The following is a 19,337-nucleotide window of genomic DNA, read 5'->3' on the forward strand; positions in this document are numbered from 1 at the left end:
ATATGCGGAAAGTTCCAGATGTCTAAAAACGCCAACTATATACATACCTGTGATCATTCTAGTCTTCCCAAACTCTTACAGACAGCATTTGATTTCATTACAAACATGCTCTTTTTAATTGGGTCTTGTATTTCATGGCTTAACGGGCCTAGATTGAACCCCTCAGTGCCCTCACAAGGTTTTTTTCCTCAGATACGTCAAGCGAGGTCATCTGTTTAGCGTGCTAGACTAGATCCACAAGTGAGATGTTTTTGAATTAGTTTAGTTTCTCATGTATTACTATGTGTCAAGAATGACTGCAAAAAATCATTAGAAGAAATGGGGAGAAAGCAGGCTAATCTAAAATAAAAAAATTAACATGATATTTCGATGCATTGCAAGTCATTTTGACTACGCCACTAGAAGGTGTGTGAGTTGTCTTCGTATAATAAATGGAGAAAAGAGAATATCATCCATAGTCACATCATGGTGATCAACCTTGTAATTAGATAACATTTGGTTGGACTGTTTCTCAAAATAAAGGTAATAGTTTTACAATTAAAAACCTTAATATTTTTGAGAATTTCTGCAATAGATAATATGCCCATAAAAGGGCCGGGCCCAGAAGTTCTTGACCTGTTCTAGAGTTAACTCTGATGGTTCTTTTTTGCAGCATGAAAGTGTAAAATGGAGAAAAGCTGTTAGGAAAATTATCAATTAGCCAATAACTATCATAGATACATAATAACCCAAGGGCAACTACTTGAGGTTAGTTAGTTTTATTACAAAGCCAAAAATAACTGGACATAAAGACACCTCAACATAAGGGTATTGAAATACAAAAGTATTAACTTGAAGTAAAATCTGCGCATCCAGTTTAGACGGTGCATCATAAACAACACAATTAGTTCAAGAATATAGAAGCAGAAAATCAGGAAGCATGAGTCCAGATTTCCCTGCATCGAGTGGTGGTGAGCTAAAAGCATTAAATCTATCCCTATTCTAATACTAAGGTGACCTCCCTACTTATGCATTTTCAGAAAGAATAAAAGGTGTCTCCTCCTAAGACGCCTACACGATCAATGGGTCAAGTGACATAATGCTACCAAGACAGCTTGTTTTAAGATGCTGTCTCTCTGAAGGCAAGAAAGAAGAGGGGTTCTATCCCTAATTCCAACAACCAGTTATCCACAGGCAGTCCTGAAGGTATTTTTCCACGATGTTGACGGTATACATTCTCTCTACAATTTATCCTTGGTTCTCAGGCCTCTCCTGTGTGAAACGCAATGACCTTCCTTTATCGACTCATGCCACATGATTGTAACCTTTTCTCTCTGCAGTAATTAAAACATTATTTTATCTAACAAGAGAGCTCCTTGACCTGCAACACAAAACATGGGAATTTCACAGCGCACATGAAATTCAAACTGGTAATTCTGAAACGAGAATCTTCAGGGACTTGTGTTTCAGGCCTACGAATTTCAGCTAAAATAAGAATGCACTTTGTAAGTTTTATGAATCCACATAACATTAATGCACTTTCAACAAATACATTTACCTACTTATGAAATGACATAATTAATAATCACATTTAGTACACAAATTATCATCAGCTTCACAACAAGAGGATCTTCATGTTAACGTTCTCTGCTTGTTACATTCATTTTCTATGTTACTTTTCCATGGTACTTGTCAATGGCCTAAAATACGTGACTTATTCATGTTAATAATACTTTTCATAATTCTAACACTTCACTTTATACAGTAAATGATTACATGCGGGTGCTCTCTACAAGTGATTATGATGTACCCCTACAAATGAACAGAGAGGCTGCTGCTAGGAGTGGGGCCCGCTGAGACCTAACTCGTAAGATCCCTGTCACTGCCACTGACACTGAGATAACAGCGACCTGAACAGGTGAGGAGAGGGGGAAGTTGCGCATAACTGGGGTCCGGCGGTCTTGTTGGGCCCAGGCCAAGCTATTGACCCCATATGCACATTGATGTCCTTAACGTCCTCACACAGCCTTGGGTAACGGGTGATGCTGTGGCGGCCCCTGGCACTGCTACACTGGAGGACATGGTTTAGGAAGACACCAAGGCTGTGCACATGGCAGGAGATCCAGATTCGAGCTAACCCACCTGGCAATACACCACCAGACGGTAGCCCTCCCTACGCCAAGATAGCATTTGTCTGTAAAAAGTGGAAAAGGGAGCACCACACAGATATGAACTGAGATCCCCACAACCTGATTTCCATGAGGAAAAACTGCAGCACCTGAGCGCGCCCATGGGCATAAAAGTCCATGAAGATATTGTATATGAATGGGGTCTGGATTCGTTCCCCTCCAACACGCAACTAAACATCCTATGAACGTCGCATGCAGGGCAATAGGTTCACCTGGCACTGTCTGAATCTGCTGCTGCTCTCGCATACTCGAACCGGCATCAACAGTAGGTTTTGCAGCATCCTTCCCTCCCCCTTTCCTTCCAACAGCGCCTGGTGAAGCAGACTATAGCAATACTGCCTTCCTCCTGAAATCTATTGGAAATGGGGAGACAACAATGCTAATTGCACCCACCCACCTGATCAAGACCACAGGGCGCTTGCAGTGGGCCTTACACTGGAATCGAAACTAGATTCTATCCTTCAGGCGGTTGAGAAACTGGGAACCTCATTAACACAGATGTGCACCTCCCACAAGGGGCACATAGACAAGATTACATCGGACTTTACGCTACTGCATGCAGGCCACCAGAGGTTGGTAGATAAGGTGCAGGAAACAAAAACAGGAGCGAGCTGAAATCTGTCCTGCTACTAAAACTGCAGTAAAATACATACAAGCGTAGACAGTACTCATGGAAGCAATGAAGCGCAGAATAGAGGATGCGGAAGGGCATTCCTGCCACAGTAACAATGGCGCTGTGGGAGTGCCTGGCGGCACAGAAGGGTCAGATACTGTGTCCTATACTGAGCAATGGCTGAAATCTCGTACCGCATGAAGAGCGTTCCCCTCACTTTGTGGTGGAGAGGGCCCACCGAGTGCAGCAGGCCAACCTCTTCCGGGAACCCGGCCCCGGCCCTTCCTCTTCCATCTCCTCAACTTCAGGAACTGCGACGCTGTACTCTGAGGGACTCGAAAATTTGGGGGAGATAAAGGTTGACAATACTAAAGTGCTCTTCTTCCCAGATTATGCCCAGGGAGTACAAAATAGAAGGGGCTCATTTCTGGTGGTCAAGAAACAACTACGGTAACTCAGCATGCAATGCTGCCTCCTATACCCTGCCCGCCTTAGGGTAATCTCTCTTTTTTTTTTCTTGCAGAAAGACAGAAAGTTTTATTGCATTCAATCAGTAATCCAGCTAGTCATCATTACGGTATACAGTAAAAGCAATAAGGTCATACACTGCCGTTTAGCCCACATCCTGAAGGTCGGGCGGCGAATAACACCGTTGTGCTGGAAGTACAAAACTCAAAAGGTTGTAATAAGCAACTAAGGACCATGTAAGGTATCTGCATTTTACGTTTTCACCCTTCCCACCCCCCCCGACATAACAGTGCAGCAAGAACTAAACAAAGCAGTCGAGAATCTACAGCATAAACACTCCCACGTCCCACCCTTTCCATTTCATAGCCAAAAAGAAAACAGTCTTTCACAGTATCACACATTTCCGAAGGAGCCTCCTCTAACACATAATCGAGTAAATATTACACTACCCATTTGACGCTCCCCCATCATCATTTCAGCAGTGTAATTGCCAGGTCCCAGAGTTCTGGGCCTTCACAACCCCCGTCCAACCCATGGTAGTGCCTCCATTTGGTCCATACCTTTCTAAATTTTTTCGGGCACCCCCTTGCTTTATACGTCACTCTCTCGGCCGCCATGTACAGGTCCAATCCTCTTCTCCACTCTTCCAATCCCAGCGGTTCCGGAGACCCCCAGTATTTTGCAATATCCCTTTTAGCCACCACCAGTGCCAACACTAGAAAAATAAAGAGTGGGCGCGGCAGATCTACCTCGTTGGTCATTCCCAGCAGTGCTAGCTTGGGTTCACACTGGAGCGGGATTCCCAAAATCTCCCCTAGTTCTGAAAAGATGTGTGTCCAGTATGTCTGGATCTTGTCACATGTCCATATAGTGTGAAAAAAATCCCCATCACGTTGGCAACCCCTGAGGCAGTGTGCGTCTTCCACCTTCCGCCTTAGGGTAATCTCAGGTGGATCTACTCACTTCTTCAACTTATCGGAGGAGACCTGGACCTGGCCGGAGGCGGTTGGACACAATATAGCATTGCCGTGCTCAATAACAAATGCACAGGCAAGGACGGGTCACTCAGGGCCCTGTAGGGGAAAGCACAAATGAAATAAACACCAGTCTCCACACCTGAGGGTGGTCCCCAAATCTAGAACAAGTTCTACAGGAGAGGCAAGAGGCCTTACAAACAGCGGCAAAGATCCAGCACTGAAACCATGCTGTAGAATGATTTGAAGCATCAGGCCAGTCCCTCAGTGATGACAGCTCCACTGCGACATGGCCAACTGAAGGAGATACGAGTCTGCTCCCAGACATAACGCTGCAGACAGCAGAATAGATCATTTGATCAGTTAAAGTTTATCCTGCATATGAATCAATATGTTGTGACATACATGCCTCATAATCGCTGCATTAATGAGGGGAGGGGGGCTTACCTCTAGGTAACAAACCTTTACAAGGCAACCACCCGTCCGCATAATGCTAACTTTTATTGGTCCCTTGCCACATAAAACCTAGTGTTGTGCGTTCATTAGAGGAGCATACTAGGGCCATTGCACATACACATTTTTCCACCCACCCTCCCGCACTGACGTAGTTAGTCAATAACTGCCACTTGGCATAGTTCAAAGGTTGGGTGGAAACACGTTATCCTTCTGCTCTCTACCCGTTTAGTTCCTCTTCGCTCTCTTTTCCTTCCTGTTTCTTAACCGGTTTCTGTGTTATGAAATGTTACTCAGTGCGATCATGCAGAGGTAGATCACAAGGGTGTGGCCCCTAACTGCAACACAAGAAAGCACATCAAATCGCCCCCCAACCCCAGTACACAGCGCAGCTCACTCACCTCAAGGCTTCCACTTATGCAAACTATGCCCACCACTAACATAGTCACTTGGAATGTGCCCTGAATGCACACACTGGCGCGCCGATATGAAACATACTCCTACCTTCAGCACAGAGCAACACACATAGCGCTCCTGCAGGAGACACATATTTTGCAGCCAGGGGTTCACAGACTCCAACACCGATGGTGGGGACAGCAGTTTGCCACAGGCTACTCCATATACGCTTGAGTTGCGCCTATTTGTATAAGGCCAGGGGTTTCCTTCGTGGCAGATGAGATGGTAATTGACCCATACGGCGCTACGTATTTGTAAGGGGCCGCCTTGAAAGGAAACAACTGCTGGGAAACATTAACGCCCCTAACACAAACCAATCATCTTACTGGCACTCTCTTTCCAGGGTGCTGTCCCCCTGGCGTGGGATCCCAAGTCTGATAGGAGGAGACTTCAACGCAGTGCTTGACACCGGACTGGATAGGTTGTTCTCACCACTTCGGCAAACAGCAGCCACAACCAATGCCAGGGTATTGAGGAAATGGCTGCACCACTGGCGTTTGGTTGACATCTGGAGGACAAAGCACCCACAAGAATTGCTTTACTTCTTCTACTCCCTTCCATACAAACTACATGTCCGTATGGGCCACTTTTTGGGACTGCGGACGTAATCATGAAGTGTCAACAAGTAGAGTACTTGGGGAGGACACACTCAGACCGCAATTCCCATCTACTGCAACTGAGTGGGCAAATGACAGGGCAAACCACACACCTCTGGCGCCTGAAACCAGCAGCGCTCGAGGACCCACTACTCCGCACGGCATTAGGCACTGCCATCTCCACCTACCTTGAAAACCATGCTGGCTCAGGAGCCGACAAGAGAACAGAATGGGCAGTGCTCAAGTTGGTGATAAGAGGGCAGTGCCTGGGCATGGGGTGGTGCATCTGCAAACTGTTAGACCAGGAAGGGACACATCTTAAAAACTCACTATTACAATTGGAATCAAATGCAGGACCCACAGACTGTTTACAAGCTCACTGACGCTCGTAGCAAACATGCAGCGGTATTGGAATGGCTGAGATGTCTGAAATATGCTGCGCACTCAGCCCGCATCCATGCCACGGCAGACAGGGAGGGCCGCCTGCTGACATGGCTCATTCGGCAAGACCAGATTCTGGACCCAGTCCAGGCACTGCGCTCAAAAACGGGTGATCAATTGACCACTCAACAAGACATACATCGGGAGTTTGTCGCACACTATACATTGTTGTATGAATTCATAACACACAGGGATCCAGAGGCGATAAACAACTTCCTTCTTTCTCTGACATTACAAACATTATCTCCGTCATAACGGCCAGAACTAGAGGAACCAATTACACTTGCGGAGGTCCAGGCAGTCATACAGACACTGGCCACAGGTAAAACACCCGGCCCAGATGGCTTACCAACCGAGTACTACAAAGCATATGCACGCAATTAGCCTCGCAAATATTAGAGATGTTTAGCAAATCTATAGAGATGTCTGCCCTACCAGCAACACTCCGGGGTCCTTACTCATGTCACTCGCAAACTAGACAGGAATCCTGAAATGCTGGGCTCATACCGGCTACTAGCGCTCCTAAATAAGGATTACAAGAACCTGGCCAAAATAATGTCGGAATGACTGATTCCCCTGATGCCCCAATTAGTGCATGCCGACCAAAACGGTTTCATACCAGCCCACTGCACATCCCTCAACACATGCCGTCTCTTCCGTGTAGCGGAATACTCCAGGATGAGCTGGCCACACTCTGGATGCCTAGTTCTGGATCTAGAAATGGCGTTCAACACGCTAAAATGGGAGTATCTATTTACTGTTCTCTCCAGATTTGGATGTTTGCTCATTTTATTGGCTTAGTTAAACTACTCTACAGTCTACCTACAGCCAGAATAAAAACAGGACTCTATGTATAAGACCCAATATCTATTTGTCACGGCACCAGACAAGGATGCCCGCTATCCCCATTACTATTTTGACTAGCCATGAAACCATTGGCCAAGCGCTTCAATGTGGAAGTGAGGACTGGGGTATTCCACTGGGTGACGGGGCGCATGCAGTCTCATATGCAGAGGACCTGCTACTCTATCTACGAGATATAAGACACCCTTGTGATAACATAGCGAGCATATTATCTAACTTTACGTCACACTCTGGCCTACAAGTAAACTGGACGAAGTCATGCTTACACCTGTTCCTAGAATCTATAGGCAATCCAACATTAGTGGTCAATAACACACAAGTGCATTGTCAACCATCTGTGTTCCGATACTTGGAGGATCAGGATTTATCTCCAGCCAGGAGACCTGCTGGAGGGTAATCTCATGCGTGCTATCAGCACAATAAAATCACAGATGTACTTCTGGTGCTCTCTCCCCCCAACTGTAATGGGTCATATAGCACTCCTTAAAATTGTGGTTGTTAGAATTGGGGGTCTCTAGTTGGCAAAGGTAGGTACTTGTGACAAATAGGGACCCTCTCCTCTAGTCAGAATAAGGGGATTACACTCCTAAAATAACCCCTACTCACCCCCTTGGTAGCTTGGCACAAGCAGCAAGGCTTTATCTCAGAGGCTTTGTAAGTTAAGCATTTTAAACCCCGTGACAACACTACAAATGGACACCACACAAGGTTGTATATCAAAAATAAGTATATTTTATATAGAGGTACCACAAGACCAATAAACGACAAAAAGAATCCACAGTACTATTAGATTTCAAGACTCTGGTTAAAAGGCTTAGTTCAAGGTTCTGTGCGAGTCGGTAGCCCGGTCCGGCTACAGCGTTGTTGAAATAACACAGAGTCTAACAAATCCAGCGGACCGCGGCCATCCGTGCCCACTCAAATGTCGACAGACTCAGTCACAGTACCTTTTACTTGAGGTGGCGGGCACGGATGTGCCAGCTGGTTCCGGTGTTCGTCGCGGTGCAGAAAGGAAAGCGTTGCACGACGCGTTGTCCCTCGATGCAGTGCAGGCAGCGGCCCGTTGACAGAGTCGGTGGATCCAAGGCGTGCGTTGCAGGGCGAGATAGTGCTTCGATGCGGTGCTTACAGCTTGCGGTGCGGCGACAGAGCCGGAGTTCGGGAGCTGGCATCGATCAGTCCAGACAGCGGTGCGAGTGAGGCGGTGCATCACAAATAAGCATGGGCGTAAAATCCGCTCCGCTCGCGGATTTTTCGGATTTTCGGCAAATTCGCAATCCGCGAACTCTCGCGAATTTGTCGAAAATCCGTGAATCCGCTCGCGGCGGATTTTTTGCTTGGTTGCGGCGTGGTGCACGGCGTTCACTTTCCGTCATTAAGCGTTTGCCGAGTTGTTTTTCTCGATCATATTTTTCTAGTGCCGCGCCATTTTAGATCTTGCTGCGTGATCCCGCGGGAGTTTGGCGCCCGCGAATACGTAATCGCGGCTTGCCACCTTGCACAGCACACCTCGCGAGAGTTCGCAATTGCGAACACGTAGTTGCGGCGGAAAGGAACAATCTCGCACTCGCGAAATAGAGATTTTGCAATTCTGCACAAGAAAATCACCAGCAAACAGGATAAACCTTCAGAAAATATGGTTTTTATCAGAATCACTCCTCAGGTTGACATTTGCATGGCCTTTTTTTTTGCAAGGAGTCCATTTTTGGGGGGGGGGGAGGAAGGAAGAGCCCCACAGTCTCCAACTTCCTGTTCCTGTCCAGCAGGCTCCTCCCAGTGCTTTGTCCATCTCCTGGTCACTTTCATTTGGATCTGGAGCTGGAAGGATTACTTTTTGTGGGTGCTGCTGGATATTTGGATTTGAGGCCTTTTTGTCTGTCTTTGGATCACTTTTGGATTAGAAATCAACTTTCACAAGTAAGTTTGTTTGGGGCATTACAGTTGCTGCAAGTACAATTTTGGAACTTTTTCAGAGCATTAAATAAATTATATTGTGGGTAGCCACAGTATCCAGTAGGACCAGGGTTGGTTAGGGGTGCATGATACAACTGTTTTGTTGAATTTAAACACCATTGAGGCCATGGATGGGCTGGGATTGTGCTGATTTTTGTCGTTTTTTGGGGCCTGCTGGTGTGGCCCTTTGCCCAGGGGTGGTGAGTGTTGCATGGGCCTAGTCTTTCTGTGGGGTGTCTTCTTGAATTTAAACATCATTGAGGCCATGGATGGGCTGGGATTGTGCTGATTTTATTGTTTTTTGTCGTTTTTTTGGGGCTGCTGGTGTGGCCATTTGCCCAGGGGTGGTGGTGCATGGACTGAGTGTGCCTGTGGTGTGGTCTCACTCTCTTTAATGTAAACATCATGGATGGCATTGGATTGTGGTGATTTCTGGCTGGTTTTCTGTTTTTTGGGGGTGTACTGTTGATGTGGACTGGCCATGTGGGTGGTGGTGGTGGCCATCTTGAGTGCTGGCTGGTACAGGCAACATGTGCTTGGGGTGTAAGGGGCCATTTTGAAGAGAGGCAGTGTCTGAGGCCTGCACTTATTTTGCCTACTTTTCATCCATTATGTCCAGGGGTAGTGAGTGTTGCATGGGCCTAGTGTTTCTGAGGGGTGTCTTCTTGAATTTAAACACCATTGAGGCCATGGATGGGCTGGTATTGTGCTGATTTTATTGTTTTTTGTCGTTTTTATGGGGCTGCTGGTGGGGCCCTTTGCCCAGGGGTGGTGACTTGCATGGGCCTAGTCTTTCTGTGGGGTGTCCTCTTGAATTTTAACACCATTGAGGCCATGGATGGGCTGGGATTGTGCTGTTTTTTGTTGTTTTTGTCGTTTTTTTGGGGCTGCTGGTGTGGCCTTTTGCCCAGGGGTAGTGGTGCATGGACTGAGTGTGCCTGTAGTGTGGTCTCACTCTCTTTAATGTAAACATCCTGGATGGCATTGGATTGTGGTGATTTTTGGCTGTTTTTCTGTTTTTTTGGGGTGTACTGTTGATGTGGACTGGCTTGGGGTGTAAGGGGCCATTTTGAAGAGAGGCAGTGTCTGAGGCCTGCACTTATTTTGCCTACTTTTCATCCATTATGCCCAGGGGTAGTGAGTGTTGCATGGGCCTAGTGTTTCTGAGGGGTGTCTTCTTGAATTTAAACACCATTGAGGCCATGGATGGGCTGGGATTGTGCTGATTTTATTGTTTTTTGTCGTTTTTTTGGGGCTGCTGGTGGGGCCTTTTGCCCAGGGGTAGTGGTGCATGGACTGAGTGTGCATGTAGTGTGGTCTCACTCTCTTTAATGTAAACATCCTGGATGGCATTGGATTGTGGTGATTTGTGGCTGTTTTTCTGTTTTTTTGGGGTGTACTGTTGATGTGGACTGGCTTGGGGTGTAAGGGGCCATTTTGAAGAGAGGCATTGTCTGAAGCCTGCACTTATTTTGCCTACTTTTCATCCATTATGCCCAGGGGTAGTGAGTGTTGCATGGGCGTAGTGTTTCTGAGGGGTGTCTTCTTGAATTTAAACACCATTGAGGCCATGGATGGGCTGGGATTGTGCTGATTTTATTGTTTTTTGTCGTTTTTTTGGGGCTGCTGGTGGGGCCTTTTGCCCAGGGGTAGTGGTGCATGGACTGAGTGTGCATGTAGTGTGGTCTCACTCTCTTTAATGTAAACATCCTGGATGGCATTGGATTGTGGTGATTTTTGGCTGTTTTTCTGTTATTTTTGGGGTGTACTGTTGATGTGGACTGGCTTGGGGTGTAAGGGGCCATTTTGAAGAGAGGCAGTGTCTGAGGCCTGCACTTATTTTGCCTACTTTTCATCCATTATGCCCAGGGGTAGTGAGTGTTGCATGGGCCTAGTGTTTCTGAGGGGTGTCTTCTTGAATTTAAACACCATTGAGGCCATGGATGGGCTGGGATTGTGCTGTTTTTTGTTGTTTTTGTCGTTTTTTTGGGGCTGCTGGTGTGGCCTTTTGCCCAGGGGTAGTGGTGCATGGACTGAGTGTGCCTGTAGTGTGGTCTCACTCTCTTTAATGTACACATCCTGGATGGCATTGGATTGTGGTGATTTTTGGTTGTTTTTCTATTTTTTTGGGGTGTACTGTTGATGTTGACTGGCTTGGGGTGTAAGGGGCCATTTTGAAGAGAGGCAGTGTCTGAGGCCTGCACTTATTTTGCCTACTTTTCATCCATTATGCCCAGGGGTAGTGAGTGTTGCATGGGCCTAGTGTTTCTGAGGGGTGTCTTCTTGAATTTAAACACCATTGAGGCCATGGATGGGCTGGGATTGTGCTGATTTTATTGTTTTTTGTCGTTTTTTTGGGGCTGCTGGTGGGGCCTTTTGCCCAGGGGTAGTGGTGCATGGACTGAGTGTGCATGTAGTGTGGTCTCACTCTCTTTAAAGTAAACATCCTGGATGGCATTGGATTGTGGTGATTTTTGGCTGTTTTTCTGTTTTTTTGGGGTGTACTGTTGATGTGGACTGGCTTGGGGTGTAAGGGGCCATTTTGAAGAGAGGCAGTGTCTGAGGCCTGCACTTATTTTGCCTACTTTTCATCCATTATGCCCAGGGGTAGTGAGTGTTGCATGGGCCTAGTGTTTCTGAGGGGTGTCTTCTTGAATTTAAACACCATTGAGGCCATGGATGGGCTGGGATTGTGCTGATTTTATTGTTTTTTGTCGTTTTTTGGGGGCTGCTGGTGGGGCCCTTTGCCCAGGGGTAGTGGTGCATGGACTGAGTGTGCATGTAGTGTGGTCTCACTCTCTTTAATGTAAACATCCTGAATGGCATTGGATTGTGGTGATTTTTGGCTGTTTTTCTGTTTTTTTGGGGTGTACTGTTGATGTGGACTGGCTTGGGGTGTAAGGGGCCATTTTGAAGAGAGGCAGTGTCTGAGGCCTGCACTTATTTTGCCTACTTTTCATCCATTATGCCCAGGGGTAGTGAGTGTTGCGTACTTGCATGGCCCTAGTCTTTCTGTGGGGTGTCTTCAATGTAAACATCATGGATGGCATGGAATTGTGCTGATTTTTCTGTGTTTTGTCGATTTTTTGGGGTGTATAACTGAACTGATGTTCCTCTGTCTTCCATTGCTTTTAGGTGCACAAGACTCAAGAGAACCACCAGTGCCAGGAAGAAGTCCTGCAGCGGTGTGTGTGTGCAGCATAACGTCACGCGACGTCACGTCTGGACACAGACAACTCTGCAACTCGTGCAACTGCTGCCTGCTGTTCTGACCTGCTCTGAAGAAGATGGCCCCAAAAAAAGTTACCCGTAGCTCCTCTAGCAAGAAAGGTGCCAGTAAGGAGCAGAAGAAGCAAGTTACCAAGGAGACTGGTGTGCCGCCCGCCCCTTTTTTTGGGAGTAAAAAAAAAAGTATGCCTGCAGCAGCAGCGGGATCTGCTGGGGACCAAGCTGGCAGCAGCACCCCCGCTCCATTGGGCTCAGTGCCACCACCACCACCACGCCAACTTAAGTCCAAGCCCTTGAGTGCTGCAGAGGAAGCCAATCTACTTGTTCAATCACCATCGACCAGTGATGTTGGCTCATCGCAAGAAAGCAGCAGCAATGTCCCTCAATCAACACAGGTTGTTGTAGCTCATCTGACGAGTGTTGAACAACCACAGCCGCAACAACAATCACATGTGCAAGTACAAGCCCAAGTACATGTGGAAGGAGAGGCAGCGCAAGGAGATGCGCAAGCAGAGGTGCATGGAGGGTCACAAGTGCCCACAATAGTTGTTCCTCCCGAAGTAGGGGCACATCAGGAAATCGACAATCAAGGCGAGGTATCATTTGAGGAAGCCACTCCTCCTGATGATCATTCATTGTCTTCCACACCCCTAGCAAGGAAGAGATCAAGGGTGGTGTCTACATCTTCTTCAAGCACACCTCCTTCTGATGATATGGATCAAACTTGGGAACCAGCACCACTGCCGTCTGACAGTGAGGCACACCATGATCTGACAAAGGTAGTTAAGCGTAAAAGGAAGCTCATCCAAAGTCACAGAGTTATGGAGTGTGATGAGGCTCAACAAGAAGTGGCGGATACTGCTGCTGATGAAGACTCTGACAACGACGAGTCCGACCCAGTCATCATAAAGGTCACTGCAGCCCCAGCGGGCATGCAGCAAACAGACATTTTGACCCTAGCCCGAAGAGCTGCTGAGCGTGATGATGATGATGTTGTCGATGAGGAGGCAGTGGAAACACCACAATCATTGGAGTTAAGTAGTACACCAACTCGTCCCGCTTCCATATTTCTTTCTGGCAAGAAAGGACCTCCATCCACCTCGACCTTAATTAGTGGCGGTGAAAGTGCACAACGTACAAAAGTTGGGCAATCCAGATCCTCCACTTCAACTGGCATTAGCTTCATGACCACCACCACCAGTATCGCCGCCTCCTCCAGGCCCCACAGACACTTCAAGTCCCCAGTTTGGGACTTCTTTACTGTTTGTCAAAAAAATCCAAAGTTTGCCATTTGTACCCTTTGTAAGCTTGCAGTTAGTCGTGGTAAGTCAGGTACCAACTATGGTACCGGAGGCCAGAGAGGTCATCTTAGGAGACAGCACACTGTCCAATGGTTTGCACACCTAGATGCGATCAAGGAAGCCCGAATTCAAGAAAACGTTGATGTTGCATCTGATGATGACGAGGAGGAAGAAGACGTGTCAAACACTTCCCTTACACCCAGTACCCCTGTCAGCAGCACACCCAATGTGAGGCACACTAAGAGTGTTGGAGCGAGTGAGACACCAACGCACAAAAGTTCACCAGCGAGCAAAATTGGGTCAACGAAGTCATTATCAGCCCGTAAATGCTTGGTCCAGGGCAACATTAGAACCATGTTTTCTTCAGACGTGCCATATGAACGCAACCACCCACTGACGCGTCTGTATAACACTAAGCTGGCTAAAATGCTAGCTGTGGACCTTCTCCCTTTTTCTTTTGTAGAAGCGGTAGGTTTTCTAGAATTAGTGGCAACGCTCTGCCCTAAATGGAAGGTTCCTAGCCGGTTCTATTTTGCCAGAGTTGCGGTTCCAGCACTACATGAAGATGTGCTGGAGGCGATTGGGGCAGCTTTGCAGAAGAGTGCTGTTCACACAATACATCTGACAACAGACATGTGGACCAGTGGCGCAGGCGCTGATTACATGTGCATCACTGCACACTGGGTCTCTTTTTCAGGTGTTAAAGCAAAGCTAAACGCAGGTGTTGACCCGGACCAAGTTTTCAAAGCTGCTCGGAAACATGCAACACTAGCCATGTTTGGCTTGGAGAAAAGTCACACATCCGAAAACATTTTGGACGAGTTTAACAAAAAGGTCTCGAAAATGCTATCCCCAAAAAAACGCCAGATTGGTTATGTTTCCACGGATAATGGCGCCAATGTAGTTAAGGCCATGTCGCTGGGTGGCTATTTCAGAGTGCCGTGTTTGGCGCACTGTATCAACCTGGTAGTTCAAAAATTCTTGAGTGATAGAGACAGTGCAGCGTTCGCGGTAATGGCCACCTGCCGCAAAATGTGCAACCATTTCAGCCATTCTTTTAAGGCCCGGAAGCATCTGAGCTGGCTGCTACTTGAACGTCGAATGCCAGTGAAAGCACTCATCCAGGAGGTGGCAACACGTTGGAACTCAACCTTCTACATGCTTGAGCGTCTGTATGAGCAGTATACGGTACTCGATCACTATTTCTTAACAGAGGGTACATCTCAGAAGGAGGACCTGCGGATGGCTGCGGCGCAATGGGACATAGTTAAAAGCCTGACAGACATGCTTCGTCCTTTTGAGTTCTTCACGCGTGCAGTCAGCCAGGAGGACTGTAATTTGGGAAAAGCTATCCCATTGTTGTGCATGCTGGAGCACCAACTGATGGCGGTGTCTTCTGAGTTTGAAAAAGATGTAAAAAAAAAAGACCCTTTTATTATGTCTGAGAAATTATTAGAGCGCCTACGTGGTGATGAACGTCTTCAAAAGATCAAGTCAGAACAGCATTACATTTGTGCTACTATTCTGGATCCACGCTACAAAAAGGCGCTGGCAGGCGAAGCATTCTTTCCTTTTACTGATGAAGATGTTCAAAAGTACAAACATTGGCTAGCCTGGTCAGCCAAGAGGTTTGAAAAAGAACGGCAGGTTATTGAAGGAGAAGGCAGTACATCAGCATCAGCATCAGCAGGCCATCCCCAGTCACAAGAATCCACTTCTGCACCTGTGGCTGGGGCACAAGTGACCTCTCAGCCGTTAACGACACCGGCAACTGGATCATCTGCACCACACACAACAGTAACAGTGGCTGCTGTAGAGGATTGGCTAAGTTTGCTTGGGTATGGTTCTCGAAAAAAGTCACAGGCACAGCAAAAAGTAAGCAAATTGAAGGAACCGCTGATGACCTTGAGTCGATGGTGCAGGACTATCTGAATGACTCAACAGAGGTCTTTCTTAATGATGAGCCATTGCAGTATTGGCATGGCAAAAAACAATTGTGGCCACAGCTCTCCAACCTGGCTATAAACTACTTGTCTTGCCCACTCGCAAGTGTGTCTTCTGAACGTGTTTTCAGTGCTGCTGGTGGCATTGTAACTCCCAAACGGAGCCGCCTCTCGCCCAAAAATGTGGAGAGGCTAACAATGATCAAGATGAATCAGCACCTCATACCACCAGATTACAAAGTACGAGAAAGCACGCCGCATGAAGACAAGGAGGACAGCAACGTAGATGAGGGAATTTGTTCTCTGTTCGGTGACGCTGACCTCCTCCTGCCTGAATTCGCAGAGTATGATGACGAACTCTTATTCTTATTCCCTGACACCGAGCCCTGAAAATGAGACAATGAATCAATAACTTTCTTTTTCGTCCTTATTCACTTTTATTCCTGTGTGTCTGTCTTTCTTTGTTTTGCACAGTTAATTTAACCGCTTCCGTGCGGCGCGTTAGCCGCGCCCTGTGCTGGACATTCCAGAACAGGGCGGGGTCGTGACGGAACCGTTCCGTCATCAGCACAGCTCAGCCGTAACTGATGACGGAACGGTTCCGTCACCAGCATCGAAGGGGTTAATTCAAACTTTAATCACCTAACCACAAAAACAAGCCCATCAGCAGAACTGTCTTCACTTGTTTGCTTATTGATTTGAAGGTGCCGCAGTCTACATTCCTCAGGTTCACAAGTTCAGAAGAACATGCTCCTCTATCCTCCTCCTCCACACTGCGATTTCCCTCAAAGCAGAGTGCTGGATTACGCCCAATGAAGAAAGACTCAGCCCTTGTGGGGGTGTTCTACTTCTTTGCGGGTGAGTTGACGGCTTTGGGCCCATTGCTGTCAAGCTCTAATAATGGATAAAAGTGTTTTGGACCAAATATGAGGTGGAAATTTCTTGCCGTTTTTGCTGACTTGCTTGCCTTTGAGGTGCTCTTTGGCGGGGTTCCGGGTGTTTGTGGGTGAGTTTTGGGGTCTGGGAGCACTGCTGCGACAGTCTCATCTTGATTGCATTTGCTTTTCAGGAAATCCGTGGTGGGAAACAGGAGTTATGATGATTGGTGACCTAGCTGCACAGCGCGATTGGACGGAAGGCCGAGAGATATTGTAAGTATGAGATTTAGCTTTTTTGATGTTTGGGGGTGTTGTCGCGTGCTTTTTTGCGGGTGGGTTGGCGGGTCTTGACTGGGGCATTCCTGGGAAGGTCTAATACCGGATAGAAGTGTTTTGGACAAAAACCTTAAGGAAAAGCGTTTTTTGCTATTTCTTCTGACATCTTGCTCAATGTAGCGTTTTGGGGGGCTTCCTGCTGTTCGTGGGTGGGTTGCGGCCGGGGTCTCTGTCGAAGCACTGCTGCGACAGTCTAATCTTGATTGCATTTGCTTTTCAGGAAATCCGTGGTGGAAAACAGGAGTTATGATGATGACCTAGCTGCACAGCGCGTTTGGACCGAAGGCCGAGAGATATAGTAAGTATGAGATTTATCTTTTTCGCTGTTTGGGGGGGTTGTCGCGTGCTTTTTTGCGGGTGGGTTGGCGGGTCTTGGCTGGGGCATTCCTGGGAAGGTCTAATACCGGATAGAAGTGTTTTGGACAAAATCCTTAAGGAAAAGCGTTTTTCTTGCTATTTCTTCTGACATCTTGCTCAATGTAGCGTTTTGGGGGCTTCCTGCTGTTCGTGGGTGGGTTGCGGCCGTGGTCTCTGTCGAAGCACTGCTGCGACAGTCTAATCTTGATTGCATTTGCTTTTCAGGAAATCCGTGGTGGAAAACAGGAGTTATGATGATGACCTAGCTGCACAGCGCGTTTGGACCGAAGGCCGAGAGATATAGTAAGTATGAGATTTATCTTTTTCGCTGTTTGGGGGTGTTGTCGCGTGCTTTTTTGCGGGTGGGTTGGCGGGTCTTGGCTGGGGCATTCCTGGGAAGGTCCAATAACGGATAGAAGTGTTTTGGACAAAATCCATAAGGAAACACCTTTTGGCACTTTTTGTAAGTTAGGGTTCGTTAGGGTTAGCCCTAGCAGCAGGATTGCATGTGTTTCGGGGTGTTCTATTGCAACGCAGTTCTGGGGTTTTAGAGCACTGTTGGAGCGATGCTGGCTATGGATACTTTTGCTTGCTTGCAAGTGGTTTGAATACAATCCACGGTCGGTAAGGGTGTATTTGGGCCTACTGTTACTTTCAAAGTACGTTTTGTCACCATTTTTCTGCTAGGCATCGTTTTTGGAGATCTGATTGGGGGTCTTCTACATTTTTGCGACTGGCTTTAGTAAGGGTCTTGGTGGGAGCATTGCTGGGAAGGTCAAATTGTGTTCTAAAACACAGTTTACAGTACACCTACCTTGAGGGGAAAGATCCGCTATAATATTTTGGCCATACTTATTTATCCTTAAAAAGGTGACTCAGACAGAGCACGCAATTTCAAAAATATTGTACTGTCTATTAGGGAAATCAAAGTGTGACTTTTTGCACCACACAGCGTACATACCTTTTATTTATTTATCAGTGGTATTGTAATAGCACTTCCTGTTTTCCGTTCAATAATTACAGGCCGGGTTTCAGTCAACATCCGCCAGGCAGGCAGTGGCAGGGTGTCTTCTGTCAGTGGTCACCAACATTGATGGACGAAGCGTCAGATGGAATGGAGGAGTGCCGCTAATAAGAGGAATTGTTTGCTGCATGCAACTTACTTACCAAATTCAACAGGACAACTCCAACAACATACAGAATACAGATACAGTATCCATTGTTTTCTTCTATGAGTGTGACTGCATGTGCTTAGCTTTAGTTTGTACCAAAAGATTTCTTTATCTTCAATTATTGTTTGTCCAGGCTGTGCATTTTTTTTCTTCTCTCCACAAAACCTACCCAAAAAGAAACCCCCATTCCCATCCATTTTCCAAACCCTAACCCTCTTCCCCCGGGCTGTGTTGTTTTGCTTGATGTCTGACTAAAATGACATCAATAATTCCACACACTTGCTGGGGAGGATAAGGTCATAGCAACAGGGTGGCGAAGGAATACGAGGATATCTTCTAGACTTACTCAGCTTCAGTACTATTTCTTCTAGTAGTAGGAGCCAATGTCAAATAAATTCAACCCAAGTACTAGTTATACTTGCAAGCAAATACTTTACCATTTGTTAGGCTACATTATGGCACTGTTCTAGTGTACTGTCACCTGCTATATTCTCGATCGTACCTAACTGTTGTAATGCTACAGTAAGGACAAACCAGGAAACGTTTTCTTTTTTTCCATAGGCATGCAACTGCCACTGTGTCACACCACTAGTACCACCGCAATGAGGAAATTTCACCCGCCCAGGATTGCCAACGTTAATCCCCATTTCACGTGGAGCCAGCCCTGGGCCTAGCCCTAATTTCTAACACAAATTACAGGTAAGATAAGCGTTTGGTGGGAGGTAGTATAATGGAGTATTAGGACTAGACGAGAGATTGACGGTAGTACTACTAAAGTCCTACGACTGTTCAGGAAAACAAACTTACTGTTACACCCCCGTCCCCCACCCACCAGACTGAAAAGCAGTAAAAAACAGGTATGGTCAGATAAAGTTCAAAAAAGTATATTTATGTAGCCCTAACAAAATAATCTCCCTCAAGACCCTCCCTAACCCCAGCGATTGTCTTTGAAAAGTCCCAAAAAGAACCCAACTCCCAAATCCCACCCCCCAAAAGTCTCTAAAAAAAGGGCAAGGGACACTCCACTACTGGAGGGTGCTGGTGAATTTTGCGGCCAGGGCATCATACTCCTTGCGGAGGGTGGCAAGGTCGAAGCGGAGGCCCTCCACCAAGTTCTTGTACGTAAGGACCTCCTG

General features: G+C 46.9%; 1 protein-coding gene across 6 annotated transcripts in view; it reads left to right on the forward strand.

Annotated features, from left to right (window-relative positions):
• Positions 1-19,337, forward strand: part of LOC144761611 (potassium/sodium hyperpolarization-activated cyclic nucleotide-gated channel 1-like) — a 1,852,618-nt gene that overhangs the window by 447,449 nt on the left and 1,385,832 nt on the right. The gene's annotated exons all lie outside the window — the stretch shown is intronic.

The sequence above is a fragment of the Lissotriton helveticus genome, chromosome 6, assembly GCF_964261635.1.
Source record: "Lissotriton helveticus chromosome 6, aLisHel1.1, whole genome shotgun sequence".
NCBI classification, from domain to species: Eukaryota; Metazoa; Chordata; class Amphibia; order Caudata; family Salamandridae; genus Lissotriton; species Lissotriton helveticus.